General features: G+C 45.1%; 1 protein-coding gene across 14 annotated transcripts in view; it reads right to left on the reverse strand.

Moving 5' to 3' along the window:
• PUM2 (pumilio RNA binding family member 2) overlaps positions 1-11000 on the reverse strand; it is an 80173-nt gene extending 69173 nt beyond the window's left edge. For 10 of the 14 annotated variants that reach the window (XM_075708354.1, XM_075708358.1, XM_075708357.1 and 7 more), the window contains exon 1: positions 4899-4943. The gene's annotated coding sequence lies outside the window, so the exon portion shown is untranslated. Of the gene's footprint in view, positions 1-2443; positions 2460-4898; positions 4944-10836 lie in introns of those variants that run through there. The other 4 variants (XM_075708344.1, XM_075708347.1, XM_075708346.1 and 1 more) reach the window with 3 other exon arrangements.
• Between the last annotated feature and the right edge of the window lie 396 nt (positions 11001-11396).

Raw genomic sequence — 11396 nt, forward strand, 5'->3', positions numbered from 1 at the left:
TAAAGATTTCAGGCTCAGATTACAATGAAGTCTGCCAACTCATTTTTGAAGCATTTAAGTCTTGGCTTGAAACAACTATAAATTACAACAGCAAAAATCTCTTGATATTGACAAAACCCTCTGCAGGAAAAAAATACCTGCCCCTGAACACATACACTTAATGATCTCCACACATATTCTTAATCTACCATAACTGATGTGTTCTAGTATGTAAATGGACTTTTTAAAGCAAGAAGACTACATATATAAACCCCAAAATATCCCCTACAATCTTAACTAAGTCCTTTTTGAGAAAAGAAAAAAAAAAAGAATTTAATTTTCAAGTCCAAGAAATGTCCCACTTTTCATGCTAAACAAGAGAGTTAAGTCCAAACAATAAAAACTGACATATATGGAAAGATATTCAATCAGAACACTTAGGTCTGAAGAGGTAGACAAAAGAAACCACAGTGCTCTAATCCCTCTACACAATTCTACATTTTTAATCTAGCCTTATCGACTACTGAATGTCCAATCTTTAAGGAGATATATAATATACAGACAGATATGGTAGGAGGATTTTTTTAATAATCTTGAACAATCTTGGGTTTTTGAGTAACACGTAAGATATAAAGCTACTTTGTCTTATTATTACTGTTACAGCAGACATTTGCTTATTGTAAAAATACCCTACGAACATCAGTTCTGCAACTTCTTCAGACTACATGACTAACTCATCATTGTGGTATGCCCCAGAACTAAAGTTTAAGCAATATATATCGCAATGCAGATAAACAGCAAGATACTTGAAAAATATGAGTCAAAACAGACTCACTCGTTATTTTTACCTCAACTACATAAAGTCATCTCCAGTGAGTCTAGCTTTGTATTTAATCAATACACACAGGTAAAGACTTACGGAACTAAACACATCAACCCAGCTTTTAAAAATTCACTTCCTCTTTGAAGAGATTTGTGAAAAAATTTTATATGAAACCTCAGACCAGCCACACAAAGAAAGAAAAAAATGTATACAACTAGTTCAATACATCACTCGAAATTCTTCCTCAAAATAACATGGATGAAACCTAAGAGCAAAGTTACAAACATAGGTCTGACACAATCCTTATTTCCATTAGGATCTACATGCTGAGAGCTTTATAATGTAAAGACAGACAACCAGACCTATTACCTGTAACTGAGAGTTTTGCCAATACCTCAATAGCACTGATGAAGCAAGAGGTAACCTATCTTGGAATTGTATAAAAAATTAAAATTGAAAATAATCAAAATTACAAAATGTATACCAGATTACTTAGTCCAACATACACAAATATATGTTGCAAAAATCTGCCTGTTAGAAAAGCTGCAGATGTGACATTTAGCACAGCCTGTATAGAACAGAATATCCTATCACCGCTCTGAAGTTTAGTGGAAATAGATGCATATATAGAACAGCTAGCAAAAAAGTCAAATGTGGATTATTACAAATACACTTTTGCTACATTTCAGAGTTTCACATTTCTTTCTCAACTCGTAAGATGGTCGTTGTAACCTCTTCAGACATATTTCTTCTATGTGTCTACAACTGTTCTTAAAATAGCCGTGTTTTGGGGGTGGGGTGGGGGGGAAATATCTGTTAACCAATAATGAAATACAATCTTTAAAGATATTGCTAGAGATGACATCTGGTCTTTATTTGTAAGCTAAACATTTCACATACCAGCTTGAAAAGCTCTTTCCTACTATTCTAAGAGCCACAGCAGGTATGAGTGGGATTCAACCTAAATCTTGCTATAAAGTTTCAGTATGCAAGCCGTTACTATAAAATAAATTTTATATAACTTGTTTGAAATTACACCCAAGCTGAATACTTGAACTGAAGAACTGAATACATTTACAGGTTCTGTCATTTAAAACTCTTTTCCACTATATGACTGAGAAATGCCTCCAACTTTGTTGTTAGAAGTGCTACATAACTGGTATTTGTTGTTATAGGAAAAGAAAATGAGCTTTTAAACGAAAGAATTCTTGTCCCATTTCTGAGACAAGAGCCTGGGCACTGGCTTTGTGACAACATTGGAATGGTTGCATTGTGTGGAATAATCAAGACAACAGCTATGTTATGGGTGGGGAAAATTCACATTAAATGGGGTAAGCATTTTCAACTAAATTTATCGAAGAGAAGAGAAAGATGACTGATAACTCGCATTCATATACATATAATACACACAATGAGAATTATTTATAAAGCATGTCTACTCTACAGTTTTATGTTGCTTCCTTTGCAGAGTTTCTATTAGAAACTTTTTTAAAAGAAAGTACAATGTATTAATACTTGTTTCACAGGAGATTCCCAACACAGAAAGAATTTAACATTCAAGAGAATTTAGGTTTCTTTTTACTGCAATGGACATTGAATTTTTATATAATTCCACATTCAAAAAGAAGCAGGAAGACTTACAAGCAGGAACTCAAACCATCTACCGGATTACTTGGCTCTGTGTATAAAAACTTGGTCTAATCATTTTGGGGTTTTAGAAACCACTATACAAAAAAAAAAAAAAAAAAAGAAGAAGATGAAGTTGTCAAGGAGAATGCTTTCAGAAGATTCTACCTATGCTGATTATTCAATGTACACTCAAATATCATTAAATCAAGGGGGAAAAAAGATCTAAAAGTGAATTAGAAAGTGCTGTTGAAAATCAGAGCTAGTTCACAGTATTGAACAAGCTGATGTCCTGTTAACATACTTGGCCCAAACATCTGCAAGATCTGGCCCAATGAGAACACTGCAAAGAAGCACTTGAGAGCACAAATCCTGAGGAAAACATGTACATAAAGCTTTCAATGTGCACTACAATCCTACATAAGATTTAATATATACTGTCGTAATAAGAGGTTTCTATTCATCAAAACACAGGCAAGTCCAATTTTTTCAGCCAACTGCTTCTTGCACTATCTCAATCATACCAGATACAATTATAATTGCCTCAGCACTGTGCCAATATCCCCAACGTAGAAGAAAAATATTAAGTACTGTAGAACAAAAGTACCATTCCCTATTAATGCACACAAAATACTGTTCAAATAACATGGACTTTCCTACATGCAATAGCCACATAATAAACGGCAGAATCTCCATTATCAAGCAGTTTCTCACATGCATTTGCTTACTAACTGTTCTGCTGGGACAAATTCCAAATTTTCAACTCTCTGAACACTTCAGAAAACTGTCAGGTGATTTAGTGTCGTTTCTACACATATAACCCAAACTACACCACCACTAAATTATCATTTCCCTTTTTATTCCAGTTTCCTTCTCCCACCTACCTAACATGTTTATATTTGCGTTGACACAAATTGAGTTGCAGAGCAGAGAAAGGCAGACAATAATTCTCTCAGCTTCTCAACAGAACTACGACTGTTGTTAACATTTGGTTTTAAACCTAGACATGACTAAATATAACAAAATACTGTATTTTGTATGTAAAAATGGTAACATGGGGTAGTAATTATATTTCAAATGCATTCATATCCCACATAGTCGAAGAGCTGTACCATCAAACCACGGTAACTGAAAAGGCCTGATCTCAGTTGAGATGCAACAACGACTTCAGTAAAAGAGAAACTGAAATAAATCTGAAAGTATCTTGTTAACATGTAGCATGTAAGTGACAAATAATTAGGCGACATAAGAAGTTTTACCGATTCTCATTTGCAGTGACCTATATAGCTCATACACAGCTACATTACTCAGAAAAAAAGCATCCCCAAGTCAGCCAATAGAACCTCTTTATCACATCAGTATAAAACATGCTACACGTTTTGGTATTAAGCCATCTTGCTTCAAACAATAAGCCAGAAGAACATAAAGCGTCCCGAGTATATTAATTTTCTCTCAAGGAATTAAGAGTCTGAGGTTATGAAATACACGAAAGAGAACAATGCCAAAGAAAAAAAAAAAATCTTTGCACAATGACCGCCAAGAAGATTAAAAACCAAACTGTTAGTTGTAAGCACGATCCACTCAGGGCAGCTGGCATTTTTCTCAACTTTCTGTTATTGTTGTCTGCGCAGGCACGTTTGAAGAAAAATTAAAACCTAACACACTTCATTGTGCGGTATCAACTACCAAAAGCATTCGGCCTTCTCGCTCCGCCCTCAGAGAGCGGTCGCTATCCTTAAGAGCAGTAAAAAAGCAGAATACAAGTTTTCACGCTCTCGGTGCATTCAGACAAAGCCCATTTGATCCCCGCTCCGCAGCACGCAACCGCCCGCGGGGGGCCCAAGCGACGCCCCCGCGCCCCCGGCGCCTCGCAGCGCTGCGCACCGCAGCCTGCGGTAACACCCGGCGCCGGCTGCCCGCCCCCGGCCTGCCCCCAACTCCGGCCGCCCTCCCGCGGCTTCGCGCCCCGGCGCCTCTCCCCACCTGAGCGCCCCGCCGCCTCCCAGGGCCCTGCCCCCGGGCTCCCCTCAGGCAGCAACTTCGCTCCCCCACCGCCGCCGGGACGGAGCCGCTCCCCGAGCCCCCGCTCCCCGCCGCGGGCCGAGAGCACAATGCCCGCCGCCCCCCCGGCGCCGCCGCCGCCGCCGCCGCCCGCCCCCCTCACGGCGCTCCCTCCCCACCTCGGCGCCGCTCCCCGGCGCGCCGGGAGGACACAAAGGCGGCGAGGCGCGGGCGGCCGCCGAGCAGGCCCCGCGCCGCCCGGTGACCTGCCACAACATGGCCCCCTCCCGCCCTCCTCCTCCTCCTCCTCCTCCTCCTCCTCCCCTCCCTCGCCTCTCCCCTCCCCTCCCCTCCCTCGGCGCGCAGCCGAGGCCGGAGACAAAAGGGGGCTGGAGGAAGGGGGGCCCGTCCGCCCGCGCCGCCCGCCCGCGGCCTAGCCAGCGCGGCCCCGGCCCCCGAGGATACTCACGGGCTGGCTGGCGGCGCTGCTCGCTGCGATGGAGCCGGAGCGGGCGCTGGGACACCCTGCCCGCCCGCCGCCCCCCGCCTCCTCCTCTGCCTCTGCCTCCTCCTCCCGGCGCCTCTCCTTCCTGCCTCCCCTCCCCCCCTTCGGCCGCCCGGCGCTCACACCAACATGGCGGGAGGGCGAGCCCGGCGCGCACGGAGGGAGAGGGACAGCGAGAGCGCGGCAAACCTCCCCCGGCCGCCGCCGCCGCCGCCGCTCGCCCCTGCCGCCGCCACAGCGCATGCGCGCCCCCGCCCGGGAGGGAGGCGGCGGCCCCGACCCCTTCCCTTCCGCCGCGCCTGCGCCCCGCCCGCCCGCCTGCCCTCAGCGCCGCCGCGGCGGGCGGCGGGCGGCGGGGCGGGCCGGGCCCCTGCCCTCCCCTGCCCTCCCCTGCCCTCCCGCCAGAGGAGCCGGCCGACACACGGCTGTCGTGGGGCTTTCTCCCCGCTCTCCGGCACTTCTCGCCTGCGGGGAGGGGTGGCGGCGCCCGCCCGCAGGCCGGGGCTGAGGAGACAAAAGGGAGGGCGAGGCCCGCGCCTGGGGTGCGCGCTGGCTGCGGCGGGCCTGGCTGCTCTGACCGCAAACAAGCGCAGCAGCGGGGTGCTGCTTCAGCTGCTGTGCCGGCAGTCCGCGTGGCGATTTTGGGGGAGAGAGTCGGTCGTTCCTTCCCTCGAGAGGGTTAAATACAGGATCTCTGGTAGAGCTGGGTGGTTGCTGCTGGTAAGCACAGCGCTGGACGCTCGCAGACGCTGCTGGTGGTGGTTGCGAACAGCCTCGCTCCATGCCAGCAGAAACTGCTGATTTAGCAGCCCCTCAGAAAGGGCGCTCTGCCTGTCGGTGACAGTAAAATACGGATTTCACCAGCAAATTTCACCCTAAAATCCACTATTTGCTTTTTTACCCATTCTTAAAGGAGTCTGGTTAGAGTACTCCATTTCAGGAAACAGCACACACATGCCATCCACAGATCAAACCTTCGGACGAAACCCGGTTATCAGTCCTGCGGCGGCTGTTCAAAACACTGCTACCAGGGTTTTTTTTGGTAGGCAGAAGGGAGGCAGGCTCTGCCCGTCCCAGCGACCCGCTCCGGGCACGCGGGGCGAGAGCAGGCGCGTTGGGGTGCAGGGGTACCACGGGCACCGGTGCTACCGCTGGCGGCAGCAGTCGTGGGGATGAGATGTCTGTGAGTGCCAGCTGCGCTCTTAAAAATAGAGATGTCTCAGAGGAAAAAACCCTCGCTGTTTTCAGTATTTACAGACATGGTTAAAAACCTGAAAGTTCCCAGCTCCTCATAAAGATAGAAATGTTTTCCCAAGAAATGAAAATGATTTCTTCAGCTTAACGGTAGTCAGCTAAGTACCCAGATGCCTGCAGTCTGCTGCTGCTGGCGTGGCTGATCCCTGTGATCCCCAGTGTCCCGTCCCACTGCCACCTTTGGGCTGTCTCCAGGGAGGCTGCAGGGCCGAAAAGCCAATTCCTTTGCTCACTTCAGGAGAGAAGGCCTCTAAGTCACAGCCTCCAGGTCAGCCCTTCCCTTCGTGCAGACTGGCTGGGACTGAAGAAAACCCTGTTACACGCTTGGCATCCCGAACGCTTGCAGCAGCTGGTCTGCGTTACACCAGCTCTCCAGCTCAGACCGTTTTGGGGACCCTGTTGGTCTGGATAATTCTGATCAGTGTTTGTGTAAAGCATTAAATGTTCAGGAAGAACTCAACATGAATTTGATCAGCGTAAGCTTGAACAACTACATCAGTCTGCTCAGTACTGAAAAACTTGAGCCCATCACGAAACAGAAAAATGTTTAAGTGCAATCAGCTTGGGGTTTGATCTGCGAAATACAATTACTTAGTTATTTTCTGATGTATTTGTCCAAAAAAAGAAAAAACAAAAAAATTCCACCACCATGCACCTCACAGTTTAATAATGGCACTAAAGTTTTTGTCACGCTAAGATAGTTCAAGAAAAGTCTTTCTCTCACCTTTGTTCTGAGTGGAAACTTTAAAAGTACTTAATGCTTTAGATAGTTTGCTTGGTATCACTCCATTACAAAATGCTTTTCCTAGATATTCCTGTTTTTAAGGAGGTGTTAACAGCTGACTAGGCTCTGCTTACACTCCAAACATTTCAGATAAACTCCACTAACACAGTTGTGCTTTGTTTTTTCTGCGAATAAGCATCCCCAGTGAAAAATGCAAAACAAATACACAGTCTACAGTTTAGAAAAGTAGCCAAGGATATGGAAAACCTGGATGCTGTTGCCTTCCTCCACAGTCTTCCTATGAGACCTTGGGCAAGTTACTTAACTGAAGAGCACTCACAGAGATTGAAAGCTGCAATCCTACCCACCACCACTCAGCTAGTGTCTAATCCTGAAGATGTCTGCATTTTCTAAAGCCACAAACTTTGGGTCGTAAAACTCTCTACATGAACAAAATTTGTCCTGCTGTGCCATGACATCCACATCCCCCAGCAAGTTTTGACAGACAGTGCTGTTAGATCTAACATGGTAGCAAATAATTAACCTGTATTAATCAAAACCAATGTATTCCTCAATGGAAATGAAAAAAAGACCTAGATGTGGTAGACCTTCTCAAAGCATCTCCAGAAAAGATACAGGTACCTACAAAAGGTTGCACTCTTAAAAAAGTGTGCAACACCCTTTACTCCCAGGACTGGGGAGCACCCAGATTTGATTCCTTTGCTCAAGATCCACAGGTCTGACTTCCTTAGAGAGTCCCAAAAATCAGCAGACTACTTTGGCTGCCCTCTGCTGCAGCTGGGCTGTTCTGCAGGGAAGAATTCCAGATCCTCGTCACAGGTCTTCTACTTAATGGCCTTGCTGGCCTTGCAGTCATAGAATTGTACAATGGTTTGTCTTGGAAGGGATGTTTAATGTCCAGCCCCCAAGTCTAACTACACCCAGTCTAATCCCCAGTCTAACTACTATCTTACTGCTTAAGAGGAGCAGTCATAAATTGGTGAGCCTGGCTCAGTTCTCTGAAATGACAGCCGTAGTTAACTACCTACCACCTTCACAGAAGCACAGCACTGCAGCTCGAAAGCAATTAGAGTATCTCTCCACGTTCCAGAGAAGGGCCCTGGGATGGTGGTTTATATCCTTAGCATGTCCCTTATTACCTACATCTCTCTAAGATACGCTGACCCGTAAAATATGCTGACCTGGACGTATGTTTCGTGCATTTGCTGGAGCGGATCCCGTTCTGAAGATACTAATTTTCCCACATACTGCGTAGCAAATCTAGGCACCCAATGCACAATTCTGGATTCCACTCTGCCAACAGACATACAATTAGTTAATTAAAAAACCAATGAGTCTGAAATCCTACATTCACAAGACTTGCTGCTAAATGCATTGCTATAGGAATTGGTTGGTGTTTCATGTTTTAGGCCAGCAGTGACCACAATACGTAGGAGGGTTTACCGAGGTAAGAACTCTGGCCCAGTGGGCCAAGCATCCCCTTTGGCTAGCCTCTCCCCAGGGCCTCAGAGAAACGTGCTTGTAAGCCGCAGGCTCTTCGTACAGAGTGACTTTCCCACCGCACATCCTTTTGCCCCACCACTGCTTCACAAACACAGCCTTTCCCTGCTATAACCATTCACCGTGCTAACCCAGCATTGGCTCTTCTGTTCTATTGCTTTTGACTGTGTAACCTGTGCGTTAACTCAGCGCCTGCTACATCTCGTTGTACCAATACCGTTGCCTTAATTCCTACAAGCTTCACAGCCCATTCCTGCCTCAGCCCTCTCTCTTCTGATATAGAAACATTTGGCCCACTATATGCAACTGCAGCCATTGTCCAATTTTAATGTTTAAAACTACACATCTTTAAACTTTTTTCCCATGTGTGTGAAGAACTCTTCTGAGTTACCTTAGCATCCTTCAAATTTCCCATTTAACACAAAAACTGGTAGAAAAAGGCCTTCCTTTAGGATGATTCCTGTAAACCCATTTGACAACAGCCAGGCTCTCAGTGCGCTGAAAAGCCCAGTCTGCTCTGTTGCTCAAAACTGTGGTAGTATTTCCATTTGTTTCCCCTACCTGTCTGTGCAACTGTAAGTTTCTTCAAGGAAGACCATCTATTCTGGGGTTGGTTTTTTGGGTTTTTTTTTTTTTGACTAGCTAGCAACTGGCATAACATACTGAGCTAGTGCAAATGAGAACACTTCAGTTTAGGTCCAACAGAAAATTCACAGCTGAATTATAATAAATTTTGTCACTAATCCCATTTTGGGACTTAACTCATTACTATACTACTGTTCTAAAATGCAGGGATGCTGACTTGCCATTCAGTTACATGGTCATTGCTCCTGTAGACATGATCAGCTTTTCCAAAGATGCTGTTCTGCAAGAAGTTTAAAGGAAATGCAAGAGAGGAGGTGTCAGCAAATGGAGCATGCAGCCCTGCAGCACGCATCTTCATGAACTTGTCTCAAGAAAGAAGTGTCCTTCGTGGAAGTGCTTTGCTAAGTAAGTCTGTGCTAGACTGGCTGAGAAGGTAGGTGTCAGCTGAAGACTCATTTCACCAGCAAGGAGGCTTTTGTCCCTGAGTCATTCACCCCCTTATAATTGGCTGAGGTATAAACAAGCTTCATAAACACACCTCAGAGTCACAACCACCAGAGCCAGCCATTGTAACACAACAAGAGTAACTAATGGCATCACTTCATGTACATGAATGTGAATAGCTTTGGAGCAGCAAAACCAGAGATAACGCCAGCTGTTCTTCAGATTCACATTCACTTCATTCATGACAGAGTGGCTATCAATGCTTATCTTAAGAAAAAAGCCTGTCTCAATAGAAGTATATTTTTCTTTCCAGTGGAGAATTAAGTTCCAGGAACTCTTCATGCTGAATGAAGACTGTGGCTCTTAGAACTGAAGATCACGTATTATACTCAGTACAAAGAATGAAACCTCAAAGGTGAGCATCAAATTGATTCTCACTCATTTCATATATTAAGCAGTAATGAGTAAACACTCTAATTTCTAAAAAGGGAAAAAAGTTCAAAGAAATATCCCAGGCAATGGAAGCAATCACAAGAACTCTGAATAAGAGGCAGTATTTTTTTTGCACACTTCGAATAAGATAGTTCAGCCGTATCAGAACAAGGAAGAGTAGGAAGAATGTGGGTTTTTTTCTTTTTTTCCCTCTCTTAAGGAAAAAATTCTAAGAATCTTAAAGGCATATCCATAGGTTTTATTTTTGTTGCAAAAGTCTCACCAACTTAACTTGAATGAACTAGAAATTCTCTGTATCTTCAAAAATGAGAAGCCATACTATAGATGATAAACTAGAAGAAAGATCTGCAGCAGTGCTTTGGCTGATACAATTTCTCTCATCTTAGGTTCATCAGCACCCTCCTACCTATTGCTGTATCAAATACTGATCCTCCCAACTGCAGTAGGTTCTTCTGGCAGGGCTCTGAAGAATGCGCCCAACACCAAGTGGTCTTTGCTTAGGATAACACTGGACATCTGCAGTCATGTCTCTACATTATATATTTTTCTTCTATTTTACCCATACCTGGAGCTCCCCAGAATTTCCTGTTCTTACACACTGTCAAGGGGGCTGACCACAAGCAACAAGGTATGTCTGCGTGACAGGACACGTCATTTGAAGCATGAAGACATACCTGCTGGCCCCCATTTCCACATGGAGAACCCAAACCTTATTCTATGCCAAACATGCCTTCAGAGCACCAAGGCATAGTGCACTGAATATACAATGCCAGAGATATATTCAGGAAGGGAAATCCTACCTTGAGCATAAACAAAATGGTTGAGCACTGTAATACTGAAAAGTAGGTGTCAATGTTATGCATGTATTGCATAAAGTATTACATAAATAGCGACAGTGTATTCATACATATGTGGGCTTACCTTTAATTATATCTGCGGGTTTTACAGACTTCTAAAGTACCTCTTCTGTTTCCAATGCATCCTTCTTCCTAGGCAGTTAGTCAAACACTGAACAAAAAAAACCCATCAGTTTTAAATAATGTATTTTTTCATATTGCAAAATTCAAGTTCTGTTTCTGCGTCAGCTCTCCCTGCCTTGCAGTACAGGACCCCTGGCTTCAGCTAATCTCCTATCAGGGCCCAACAGCCGTTCGTGCATCCGCACCCCCCAGTGCTGGGGTGGGGGCCCAGGGGTGAGCCTGCATCTGTAGCAGAAAATAGAAACAGCAGAGCAAGAAGGAAGAGCAGCACTTTGTTTTTCTGCAGGAGCTGCTGGGGGAGGAACCCACCACCCACCCAGCTGTACCTTTGCCATTCCTGTAACACGGAGCAAAGAGCTTTGCAAGCGGGAAGCAGAGATTAGCTGTTCAAACGGGAATAATCAATTCCCATTTCCCTGGCACAGGAAAAGTAGGCACCAGACCACACCTCACAGCCTGCAGCTTGCTTTGCCTACTGGCTTGAGCTGGCTCCAGACGGAA

This window comes from Pelecanus crispus, chromosome 3, assembly GCF_030463565.1.
Source record: "Pelecanus crispus isolate bPelCri1 chromosome 3, bPelCri1.pri, whole genome shotgun sequence".
NCBI lineage: Eukaryota > Metazoa > Chordata > Aves > Pelecaniformes > Pelecanidae > Pelecanus > Pelecanus crispus.